Source organism: Danio rerio, chromosome 1, assembly GCF_052040795.2.
Source record: "Danio rerio strain M-AB ecotype USA chromosome 1, GRCz13ab, whole genome shotgun sequence".
NCBI classification, from domain to species: Eukaryota; Metazoa; Chordata; class Actinopteri; order Cypriniformes; family Danionidae; genus Danio; species Danio rerio.
The window spans coordinates 14,472,367-14,486,246 of NC_141021.1; the positions used below are offsets into that span (position 1 = coordinate 14,472,367).

At 36.8% G+C, this 13,880-nt stretch overlaps 1 protein-coding gene across 18 annotated transcripts in view; it reads right to left on the reverse strand.

Moving 5' to 3' along the window:
- The window catches only part of LOC141384915 (uncharacterized), a 547,599-nt gene that overhangs the window by 486,551 nt on the left and 47,168 nt on the right, over nt 1–13,880 (reverse strand). For 9 of the 18 annotated variants that reach the window (XR_015476333.1, XR_015476331.1, XR_015476332.1 and 6 more), the window contains exon 3: nt 4,584–4,616. The exons of 8 other annotated variants lie outside the window; for them this stretch is intronic. The gene's annotated coding sequence lies outside the window, so the exon portion shown is untranslated. Of the gene's footprint in view, nt 1–128; nt 1,271–4,583; nt 4,617–13,880 lie in introns of those variants that run through there. One more of the 18 variants, XR_015476323.1, reaches the window with a different exon arrangement.

Consider the following 13,880-nt stretch of genomic DNA (forward strand, 5'->3'; position numbering starts at 1 on the left):
TAATTGGAGATGTCAAGGGCCAATTAACAATCATATACAAACCACATTTTGAATTAAAATCACATGGTTGGATAGTTTTAATGATTAATTGTGTAGCTCTGCAACAGTGTAAGCCTTCTACTAACACATTTCAAAGTGTATATTTTATTTTCTCATCAAAAATATTTGAAGGAGGCACTACCTCTCATGTCTCCTCAGATAAAACACCCCAGATGAGATCATATCTCAAAGCAATCACACTCATTGTCACCGTTCAGCCACACATCAACAGCAAAGAAGAGTCAAGCAGCCTTTAAAGTGTAAATACAACAGAACGACCTTTGTTTAGTCAAATATATGAATATGCGTTCACATATTTTGAAGATGAAAGACTCAATATCTAGCATGTGTCCGACCTCGTCCCTTTGAGCCTTTGATGCGCTTCCGAGAACCATGTTTTGAAGGCATTCTTATGTTAACTTTAAAAAAGCGTCTATTACCATGTGATTGATCACCTGATGATGCGACACGGATGAAAGGTGTTTACGATTCAAAAATAAGGTCAAAGCAAGAGCAAATAAGATGGTTTTTCGTTTCGCAATTTGTTTTTTCTTGTTATGATCTCTAGGTCTTTCATTCATTTGCCTTATTTACAGATTCCAGACTTGCATTAAATTGTCAGACTAAACATTGACCAGCCTTTGAAAGGTTTCTGTGAAAATCAGTCAAAACATTATTACTGAAACTACATCCTAACACAACAGATGGCAAGGTGTCTGAAGTAGCTTTGGGACATATAGTGTACTCAAACGAATAAAGAAACATTTCACAGGCAATTGAATATTAAAAAAAAAGTGCAGTCACACAAGCGTGCCATTATTATGGAATGTATGATGTGTGACATCACAATTGATGATGAAAAATTCAGACCCAGAACAATAACACAACCACAATGATGTCATCAATTAATCAAACCTACAACACTGACACATTTACTGTATAATTAGATGCCTGAAGGGGATCATTGGTGAACAATGGAACGCAGCAGTTTTTTTTTCCTCTCTTCCTTGCGATGGAAGGATGAAACAAATCGCTCGGATGTCAACTGAACGAGAGAGTTAATAATGCATTTGTCTGGATGGTGAGGGGGGTGAGAGAGGGAAAGAGAGAGAGATTCTTTTGAAGAAGGGGTACAGATGGTCATCAGATGGGGCTGAGAGTCGGAGAGTGTGGCACGGTGCTTTGACATCACCTGGGTGCACAGACTCCATATGCCACTAGACCTGACAACCTGCCACACACACACACACACACACACACACACACACACACACACACACACACACACACACACACACACACACACACACACACACACACACACACACACACACACCTGTTTGTGAACTCTTTCATGTTTAACACCTCTTCATGCATACTAATCATGTTTAAAATGAGCATGCTGTACCATCACATTGTTTTATTTTAAAATCTGAATGGATAATGTTAGGGATAGTGTTTGGTTGTATTGTGCAAATTATTTTTCACAATGTTATGTAATCCACACTTGTTATAAGCATAGCCTTAAAGTACAACTGATTTAAACCATTCTTATTACAAACATGCGGTGGCGCAGTGGGTAGCAAGTTCGCCTCACGGCAAGGAGGTCGCTGGTTCGAGCCTCGTGTGGGTCCATTGGCCTTTCTGTGTGGAGCATGTTCTCCCCGTGTTTGCGTGGGTTTCCTCCAGGTGCTTCGGTTTCACCCACAGGTACAAATGTAGTACAGGTAAATTGGGTAAGCTAAAAATTGACTGTAGTGTATGAATGTGTGTGAATGAGTGTGTATAGATGTTTCCCAGTGATGGGTTTCGGCTGGAAGGGCACTCACTGTGTAAAACAAATGCTGAATAAGTTGGCGTTCATTCTGTTGTGGCAACCCCAGAATAATAAAGGGACTAATATAATATAATATAATATAATATAATATAATATAATATAATATAATATAATATAATATAATATAATATAACAACTATTCTCACCAATGCACATTTGTACTTGTTTGGCAAGAAACAATGTTTTTCCAATATGTTTTTCCAATTATACAGTACTGTGCAAAAGTCTTAGGTCACCACCAGCTTTGGGATCTTAAGATTTTTGCACAAAAGTGTGTTTAACGTGACCTCTTTAGCACTAAGCAACAGCTTGCACTTGAATGAAAACAAAGAAACCAACATTTTTAAAAACACAGCCGAGACATTACACCCTAATAATATATACATATAATATCAAGCCATGGTCGACCCGAGCTCAAACAAACCTTGTCGTCGTTTTGATGAACAGCCACAAAGCCAAAAAGAGGAGCAGAATAGCCTGTGCCTGGTTTTTTTTTTACAAGGCTGTCTAAAGTGCGAGCGGTTTCACTTTCTCGTGTGTGTTTGCCGCGCACCTATATTTGAAATAACAAGCTTCTTAAGCCGATTACAACAATGTGTGCCAAATAATAATGTGTGATATTCAATCCTTTCAAAAACAAAGGAGAGGCCAGAAAAAGAAAAGGAGCTAATGATTCTTTCAGCAACCTAAAACCTGAACAAACTGCCATGTTTAACTATTATCCTCAAAATTACTTTCTTACAACAGGCTCCTCAAAGAGAATGAGGAGTAATATATAATGTGACTATACACTCACTAAAACAACAAATGTAATTAGGGGCCTAAGACTTTTGCACAGTACTGTACATTAGAAAATAATCCTTCAATAAATCATAAAACCGTATAACCACATTCACCCACTTACTACTTTAGGCATGAATAAAAAAGTAAATTGTCAAAGGTTTACCTTTGTTTTGTATGCAAATAAACATAATACTAGTGTGCAAATGTAAGGGAGACAGACATGAAAACAAAACATTGGAGCTAAATGTTATATCTCCTCCATTTGCTCTTCTGAATTCACATGATATCAAAAGCTACACGATTCGCCTAAATCTGAATAAAAGTCACATTACCGGAATGGTTTTGTGTAAAACTTGTGGAATATAGTAGGTTCATCTAAAGACTAAATATTAAAATCTATTTCCGGATGATGTAACATAATCCTGCATTTCCAGAGTGTTAGTTTGAAAAAGTAGATAATCTCAGATGGCATACTTCATGGATGAAGCCAGTAGAGCGTGAACGTAAAATGAGAGAGTGCTCCTAATACACACAAACACACACAAACATTCAGGAAAAACATTATTGATGACACAGTCTGCGAGAGATAAGCATCATTACCTCAGTGCAAAGCAGAGGGCATGAGAGAGAAAGAGGGGAAAAAAGAAAGTGAGAAAAAAAACTGTTTTGAGCTTCCTCTTTTTTTCATTTTAAAAGTCATGATGTGTAGCCTGCACCTTAATTAAATTGCAAGTATCATGGCCATGAACCAACTTGCACAAAAACAACCATTGAAAAGCATTTCCATTATAGCCAGAATCTATACTGTACATGACATGATAACCACACATCATCTGGAAACAAACTGAAATATGTAGGAATGTACGAATGTAGCGATACACAAAGTGTTTTCAAATTATTTAAAAGTAAATATAAAAAATTTGCACATAATTTCTAACCACATAACATTTACCAACGCCATTTAAATTCTAAATGTGTCAATGTACAAGCTTTATAATGTATATGAAACAAATATTAAAACAGATTATACTTTTAAAACTAAATATTAGTAATAATAGCATGGACAATTAATCTAATTTTCTCTCTGACCAGAATTTAACAGTGATAAATGATGCTTGTGTATTTTGGTGCTTGATGACGATGTGTGTGTGTGGTGGTGGCGGGGGTGGGGGGAGGGGGGTGATTTTAAGGGCTCATGCCATTTTTGAGCCCCCAGAGATAGTATTTAGGGCCTCCAGAGATCGTATTAGGGGACCCACCAGTGGAATCAACCCCCCGCTCTTCACTTTCACCACAACTATCACTCATATCTCACCGAAGAAGTTTGAAGACATGACATCTCTGTGTAAAACTGTCTTTAATGCACACATTGTCGCATGTCTGTACATCCCTTCACTGTAAACTGGCCTGTCAATCATCTTACCACAGTAACCACCCTCCACTGTATTAGAGGAAAAGAAGCAGCACACTAATCTTCCAGTTGTGGGTCTTTTATGATAAGAAATATTCTCATATTTTTACAAAATGACGCAATTAAGATTTAATGGTCAAATAAATTTTTACAAAAGTTCCCACTGTTGGTGTAGATGAAATGGGCCATAACACTTTAAAGCAACGCTCTGTAGTTTTTCGACCGATAACAAGGTCTCTAAATTTATTTTAGTGGAAGACTAACTTAACTGAATGAATTCTACTGCTTAACATCATACATGACATTTTACTCAAAGCTTGTGTGGAGTTAGCAACAGCTACCAATAAGACCAATATCAATTTCAGAAGGGTTTACACTGTCTGCTTTACTTCTTTTATTGTAATTTAAAACAACTATTACTTTATAGCCTTATAAACTTAAGGCAATGACCGGTGTATGGGCGATTAGGGCATTATGTTTAAAAATGTGTAATTATACTAAAAGTTACTTTACCTTGTGAGAGGACGTGGTTTCCAAACAAGGATTCTGCAATAACAAGAGCAAAAAAAGTTGCATAGTGTTGGTTTAAATGTTCATGTTAAATGAAGATTCAGCTCAAACCTCTTCATATAATTGTCTTAAACCCGTTAATTGTTCCAACTAGGTTTGCACGAGGCTACGCAATGGCGCAATAGGTGCTGTCGCCTCATAGCAAGAAGGTCACTGGGTCGAGCCTCAGCTCAGTAGGCGTTTCTGTGTGGAGTTTGCATGTTCTCCCTGCTTTCGCGTGGGTTTCCAAAAAAGTCCAAAGACATGCAGTACAGGTGAATTGGGTAAGCTAAATTGTCCGTAGTGTATGAGTGTGTGTGAATGAGTGTGTGTGGATGTTTTTCAGAGATGGGTTGCGGCTGGAAGGGCATCCGCTGTGTAAAAATGTGCTGGATAAGTTGGCGGTTCATTCCCCTGTGGCGATCCCGGATTAATATAGGGACTAAGCCGACAAGAAAATGAATGAATGAGGGTTGCACGATTATTCAAAAATAGCTTCGATCTCGATTAAACCCTACACACCATCTCAATTCAGCTTTTCTATGATTCAGTCAATTACATTTTCAAGCTCAGGAGAGAAGCATAAAGGTGGTCTCAAGTCTTCACATTGTTTTATATACATTGCTCAGCAATGTGGAAATGACGTTAAAAGTGTCACATACTGTACAATTCACAAAAAAAAATTAATTTCTGTTGTAATGTAATGATGTATTCATGGCCGGTGGAAACGCACGTAAGCTGATGCGCTTTTTGTTTACTACCGAGAGGACACTCATGTGCACGCCAATGATGACATTAGTGAACAGAACCTGCATAGGCTGTAAATAAGTAATAAAGTTGTAAATACCGTTCAGTTTGTTCCACAGAGTGATCGTTTGGGAGCCGCATGGTAGGGTATGATTTGCATGTATGTGTTTTTTTTCCTCAGAGTGATGCGGACATGACATGAACCACACTCTGCAATGAAAGTGAAATCTGTGTGCACATAATTTAAATGATCATGTCGCATTTTAGAGTTATGATTACGACAAGTGTTATGCATGAAAATAAATGTTTAACAGTGTCAGTGTAACTACTCTAGCCTATATAAGGTTGAATATAATGCAAGAGGGAATCTGATAAGGACAAATGTCTCACTTTACCAGTGAAACAAAATGGTCTAATAACCTTGTCGATGATAGATTGCAAGCATATGTTCAAACATAATGATTCAACTTTAGAATTATGAAAAGTTGTACACTAATGTCATCACTTTACTGTGAATAACAACCAGGACATTTTTTAAAGTTTATTTACAGTCCACCATTCAACGTCTATACAAAATTTAGCATTTTAACCAACAGTAGACCTACACATAGGTCTAATTATAGTTGTTTTACCATATGTTTGGGAATAACAACAATACTCATATTAACCTTTATTTTACAAATAGAATCACAAGAAATTAAGATCTTTATTTTAAGCAAAAGAAAATTGTGATTCTCATTTTAGCCAGAATCATACAGTCCTATTTCCTACCCTGTTTGAGTTTCTTTATTCTGTTAACACAAAGGAATATATTTTGAAGAAAGCTGAAAAACCAAAATGGCCAAAAAACAAAAATTAGTTTTTCTCTGTAGTTGTCAACGATTACAGACTTGAGCTTCTCTCAAACATTTTTTTCTGTTCAACAGAATAAAGAACTTAAAGTTTTGAAAGCACTTGAGGGTGAACACTGTATATAGTGAGTTCTTTTCATTTTTGGGTGAACTATCCCTTTAACCACCAGTCATGCACATCTATCATGTTTGTCATTTTTAACACTTTTTTTTTTTTTGTCTGTAATCCTGCACTGAATCCTCCTGCAAAATGCAATAGACTGCAGGCAATATTGCACATTAGACAGAGATCCACACTTCTAAAAATCTACCAGAAATAGACCATCAGGAGGCAAAGCCTTGAAAAATGTTATGCTTAGGATTTCTAATCTCACAAATTATGAATATATAGTATACAAGTTAGGATGCAAGGACGCAATTCATTTTTTTTTTATGAATGAATCATTGAATTATTGGCAAACAATTCCTTAAAAACACAATTTATTCAGGAACTAACCACTGTGATCCACAAACATTCTGCTCCAGCTCTGACTGACTCAATATTAACTTCTTGTTTGTTAAACTGTTGCATAAAATCAATAACACATTACTGATGGCAATCAGCACACTTGCTTGAGTGATATTGCTTAATGATAAAAAAATATGAGGTTTCATCTTTTTTGTGATGAAATTTTGATTTGTAGGCACATTCGGACTGCATTCTAACAGGCCACATAACCATGTGAATGCTTCCTTAAGGCATTCATTCATTCATTCATTCATCCATTCATTCATTTTATTTTCGGCATAGTCCTTTTATTAATTTGGGGTCTCCACAGCGGATTGAACCGCCAACTTATCCAGCACGTTTTTACACACCGGATGCCCTTCCAGCCGCAACCCTTCTCTGGGAAACATCCACATACTTATTTACTCACAAACAATACAGACAATTTAGCCCACCCAATTCACCTGTACAAATTCTTTAGTCTTTGGACTGTAGGGGAAACCGGAGCACCCAGAGGAAACCCACGCGAACGCATGGAGAACATGCAAACTCCACACAGAAACGCCAAGGTTTGAACTAGCGACCCAGCGACCTTCTTGGTGTGAGGCGACAGCACTACAGCGCCACTGCGTCGCCCTTTCTCAAGGCATGTTTTGAAAAATAACAAATATGTTTTTATCACATACTACAATAATAAAATAAAATAAAGTTTATATTGCATCATCCAAAAACATCTCTATTCTAGATATGTGCATGCTTTTTGTGTGCGCATTGCACTTTTACCAGGTGAAAAATCTCTTATCAGGCACATAATTTGTGGTGCAGTTCCTTTCTACAGCACAGTGCGGTCTTATATGTCCAAGTTTTACACTTAGGGTCAGGGAGCCCGAAGACAGTATAAGCAATAGTAATATTGATGTTTTCTTTAGCAAGAAGCCTTAATGATCTCACAAACTCCAACACACACACACAAACTACACCCATCCCCGCCTACCAGCTTCCCTCGAGGGAGAACCTAACAATGGGAGTCAATACTACATTTTGACACCTTAGACTTTAAAAAATGACCTGACAGGTGAGTGTGTCCATGAGTAAACAGTAAGAATCCTCTTGTGTGTGTGTGTGTGTGTTGTTTCCTCTGAGATGAAATGCTGAGCATGCACAGATCATAAGATGAGAACTGTACAGTATAAAACAGGGAGAGAGAATAAATAATGAGTGAATAGAATAAAAGAGGACGGAAACGAGTCACAAAAAAGGAAGTGCTGGAGTGGCAAAAAGGCGAATCGGCATAAAACCCTCTCAGAACACTATACAGTACATATCCATTTGAAAAATGGCCTAGCGAAAGAAATGACAAAAGAAGAGCGAAGAAGTGCTAAAAGCGTTTTGGAGGGATAAAAAGGAGGGTGCAATGATTCCCTGTAAAACAGGAAGTTGAAGACCGTCTGACACGTCCATCCCGCAGCCGCTATGAGAGCCGTAGATCACTCATCAAGCCGGAGTGCATGCGTGACACCGTCTGAAATATGAAGAGCCGTTTGGTTTGACATCTGGAGTAAATCTGCGGCTCAGCGCTCAATTCTGACACACTAAAGCCACAGCGCCATTTTATGATGACAACAGAATATTAAATTTATATCTCCCACCCTTCCCCTTCCTCCCTCCTTCGCTCTGTCTGTTTCTCTACCTCCTCTTCTCCCTCACGGCCTCCCTCATTTGCTTGCGCGGAGGAGGTTTAATACACTGCAGCTTTGCGGCTGTCCTGAGGTTAAATGGATATTAGAAAATGAGAACAATGTAGAAATGTTCCTAGCAAGAACACTGGGTTTGAGGGAAAACTGAGCAATTCAAGCGTTATGGATGTGACATTTGCAGTAGCAATTCAAAACATAAATTCACACAGAAAGTATATGTTAACATTATATTAAAACATCTGTTTATATTTCCCAAAATAACTAACCACAGAGTTAAAAAAATATTAATCTGTAAACATTTTTTTAGATTTTAAATGAGGAAAGTAAACATGCGTTATGGATGTGACGAAAAGTTACAATATAAGTTTCCAACATACAACATACTTTGTGGGGGCAGCACGGTAGCTCAGCGGTAAGCAGTGGTGACTCACAGCAAGAAGGTTGCTGGTTCAAGTCCTGGCTGGGCCAGTTGGCATTTCTGTGTGGAGTTGACATGTTCTCCCATTGCTCGTGTGGGTTTTCTCGGGGTGCTCTGGTTTCCCCCACAGTCCAAACACATGCGCTATAGGTGAATTAAATAAACTAAATTGGCCGTAGTGTATGAGTGTGTTAGTGTGTTAGTGAATGAGAGTGTTTATGGGTGTTTCTCAGTGCTGGGTTGCAGTTGGAAGGGCATCCATTGCGTAAAATGTATGGTTAAGAGTTGGTGGTTTATTCATCTGTGTCGACCTCTGAAATAGAGACTAATCTAAGGGAAAATTAATTAATTAACTGCACAACCCAAAATAAATAATGCTATGGAACAAAAATGATTGATTGTATTTTACATTAATAAACAAAAGGCTTCATTATGGATGTGACTTTGGTAATCTAATTATAACAGTTTGAAAACACTGAGAGAGATATTTTTGAGAACTGTAAAATACTTGTTTACACAAAAAAAATGTAGAAACAGTTTCAATATATTGGTGAAAATGTAATTTAGTTTTCATGTGAGGGTTGATATTTGCAAAGAAGTGCTCTTCTATTGGTTGAAACAATTGTTTTACTTACAGTTGAAGTCAGATTTATTAGCCCCACTTTGATTTTGATTTTTTTTTTCATTTTTTTAATATTTCCCAAATTATGTTTAATAAGGCAAGATTTTTTTTTTTCTTCTGAAAAAAATTTCTTATTTGTTTTATTTTGGCTAGAATAAAAGGAGTTTTTAATTTGTAAAAGACCATTTTAGGGTCAAAATAATTAGCCCCCTTAAGCTATTTTTATTTTTGATAGTCTACAGAACCGACCATCATTATGCAATAACTTGCCTACGTACCTTAACCTGCCTAGTTAACCAAATTACCCTAGTTAAGCCTTTAAGTATAACTTTAAGTTGTATAGAGTTGTCTTGAAAAATATTGAGTAAATCATGGCAAATATAAAATAAATCAGTTATTAGAAATGAGTTATTAAAACTATTATGTTTAGAAATTTGTTGCGCAAATCTTTACTCCGTTAAACATAAATTGGGGAAACAAATAAACAGATGGCTAATAATTCAGGGTGCTAATAATTCAGACTTCAACTGTATTTCTTACTCACTTAGAGTCTGTTCTTCGTAACTTAAATGATCTAAGATGATTTGACAGATGCTGGAACTTTTAATCTTGATAAATCATCTCTTGCTAATTTGGTTCTTCAAACAAATTTACGAACAACATTAAAATTTTGGAATAAACTGATCTGAGATCTGCATGTGTTGTAAAGGACAGCTCTATCGATCCTCGAAATCATGATTAGCAATCTAAAAATTGGCAAGTGAATACAACTACTACTGTAAGAACATCAGAATTCAGTACATCTTTTCAGTATTACTTTTACATAAAGATCAAATCTAATTCTGTTTACATGAAATAACCCTGCTACTGAGCAGGTTTGAGCTACCAGACCTGTTGCAATGACAGCAACTCTTGATTGAGTTATGAAGAACAAAACAATCCTGGATCATGGTAAAAAAAACAAAACTAGCTAATTGAGTAATCCACATCTAAAGAATAGACCCCTGAGGTCTACTTATGTTAGTGGAGTTTTTAAAATAAACTCAGTCATAGTTTAGCTTCTCATTACTATTTTCCACTATTTCTCAAGTCTCCATGTAACATTCACGCTTACGCCAAATGACATTCAGAGAAGGGCTTTGCTCACACATGGTTTGCAGGTTTGTTGTCAGTGCCAATATTTCGCACTGCTCCATCCTTCTAAAACTGCCTCTTTGCTGAGCATACATTACTGTACATTCTCTGACGGGTTCACAAAACATTTGTGCTGAAATGTGCCACACAAACTGTGAAGCCTGGGCTAAATTGTTCTGAGAGTCCTAAAACACGACTAAGTAGAATGAAGTCACATATTGTAAAAATGTTGATACTGTAAATAAACAAGTTTTGGACAACATGGCAATCTATCATGTGCTAATAAATAAAACGGATAAAATAAATGTTAACCAAAATAAAATGAAGAATATAAACATGTTTTAGTTGAGATTAGTCTGCCTTTTTTAATCTTTCTATTTGAATCTGAAAATACTCGACTTATTACAGAAGTAGCTTTCCATATGGTTATTCATTCATTAATTAATTTTTCTTCGGCTTGGTCCCTTTATTCATCAGGGGTCGCCACAGCAGAATGAACTGCCAACTTATCTAGCACATGTTTTACGCAGCAAATGCCTTCCAGGTGCAACCTAGTACTGTGAAACATCCATACACATTCTAAAATTCTCAATCAAAAACACACTAGAGCACACTAGAGTCCTTTCAAGCTTCTGTCAACTCTCTGGAACCCTGGGACATTCATCACTTGATGAACTTCTGGATGACCTTTAGTTTCCACATTGCCACTGCTTTCTCCAACAGTTCCATCAAATATTTTGATGAGATTCAAACATGACCACTAAATCGGCAACTTGACATTAGAGAATGATCTCTGAACCAAACCTCAGTAGATCTGGATGTTTCTATTCTAAAGATCCAGTCAGTCTTCATACCATATGTATCACAGTACCCAATATGACCTGACTTTCACGTCTTGCTACATCAAAGTATTCCAATAACAAGATGACATTCTACTTTGTCGATGGTCCTATCTCTTAAAAAGCCTGCCATTTTTACCCCAAGCCATAGAGCTGATCATCAAGCTCTAGTTTGGTCAAATCAATTCATAAATCATACTTCCAGAACTCCACAGGTATTTACAATTGAGTTTTAGCATATACAAGTCAACCTTTAATGTGCTTTATTGTCAGGACAAGAATGCTCTTCAGCAAGATATCCTGAAATGAAGGCCATGCTTGTCTAGTGTTGTTCTTAAAGTCTGCATTGAAATTCCTCCTTTCATCAGTCATCTTGCAGTAAAAGTCGTTGACAGTAAATTGAGGGCAAACATTTTATTCCCTTTTATCATATTGTGCTTTTTCTTCATCCTCAAAGGATTTCTGGTAAAATTAATCTCAGAATTTTGAATGAAACTACTTTCTGGGTCTCCAGGAACTATTAGTGCCTTGTTGACGCCATAGATTTTCTAATGTAATACTGTAACTTTCTTGATTCTACATGCAATTCCTTTAAATAACACCACAAGTTATGAAATAAACAAAAATAAGCTTCATCATGACATGATTGCTGTCAATAATATAATTAATTTAATCACTTAGACAAAGGAAGTTTAAAAGGTCTGTACAAACACTTCAAATGAATGACACAGAGCATCTTACCGTACCACTACTGGGCCATTTGCTTTTTCAATCTCCTCTTATACACAATAACCTACTACCTACACCAAATTTCCAGCCTTAATATAACAGGGAATTTATTCAATTACCTTCATATTGAATTTGATAGAGTATAAGTAAAGTAAAATTGTAGATTTAGCCTGGATTATATCAATCATCCCTCTTTTAACAATACGGCTATATTAAATGACATGAATGCTGAAAGCTGTTAGTATTTAATTAAAATTTAATAGATTTATCAAGCTCATAATCTCATTAAATGCCACTAAATCTCAGTTTATTAACAGCAGAGGCGTTACATGTCTCTCATGTGTGCAGAATTAGGTGGGGTGAATTATGAGGTGGTTAAATACAGGCTAGCTGAGTCAGGGTAGCTGTAATAGACAAGGCCTCTTGGCGCTGGTATCTACAGCTACAAAAGAGAACCAAAATGGAAAACATTATGAATAGAAAAGAATGAGGAAAAAGAAACACCTCTAGTTGCTAAAGAAGAGAATCAGAGGGAGGGAAAGAAAAGGAACTATTATTTACTGTGAAAAGTTTTCTTCAACCCATATTGATTGGTTTCAGGATCACCCGTTAAGCTGATAATAATTGAAAAAAGCTCACGGCGCTCTGTTGGGATGTTGAAGGAAGAGAAGAGGGAGAGAGAGAGATGGAAAGAGTGTTTTTGAATCGAGGCTGTTCACCAGACTGAAGAAATGGGCCCTTGGAGTCCTACAGAACTGACTGAAGCGTGCACACACACACACACGAACTAAAACACAGACAGACAGAGCGTCACACTTCAGACATGCTTTAACACACACATTCTCTCTACTGAAATATAACTGCTTCTTTCCTTAATGGAATAGTTCACCGAAAAAGGAAAACTCCATCACTTCAGAAGATGTGGAATAAGGTGCATGCATCATATGGAGTGCTTTTCTTTTACTTCTGATACTTTGAGCCTGACAGCCCCTTTTCCATTTTGCTTTTATTTTTGCATTCACAACACTGTACAAAGCGACTTACAAATGAGAAATACAAAAGAAGTGCTGAAATATGATGTTTCAAAGTAGTACAGACTACAACACAGAGAAAAAAATGAGAGACCGTGCATTAAAAGACAACGCATTACAGGATTCAGTCAAGCGCTCATGGAAGAGATGTATATTTAGATATGTCTTACAAGTTGCAAGGAGCCGGTCTGTTAAAGAGGTTCGGGAAGATCATTGCACCAGCAAGTTCTATGTGATCATTTTTGTTTATTTTATAAAAAAGGAGTTGACTGATAATTATGTTTTTTTTTTTTCCAGTGATAAAAAACATTACATGACCAACTGTTTTAGTCAAAGCACAAAGAACCATAGAACTAAGACACCGAACAGAGACCAAATCAAGACCACATAACTAAGACCAACACCAGAGAATCAAGACCAAATCAATACCATGACCAGTGCACTGAGACCAAAACCAGAGAACCAAGAACAAGAGATGACCATGACCAGAAACTAAGAACAAGACAAGAAAAGGGAGACCACATCAAGAGCAGAGAACTAAGTCTAACACCAGTAAACTAAGACCAAGATCAGCAAACAGAGACCAGGTGAGGGCCAGAAACAGAGAACTATGATTCAGTAATCAGTAATCCAAGACCAGAGAACTATGATCAACACCAGTGAAGTAAGACCAACAACAGAAAACCAGAGAACTAAGAGCAAGATT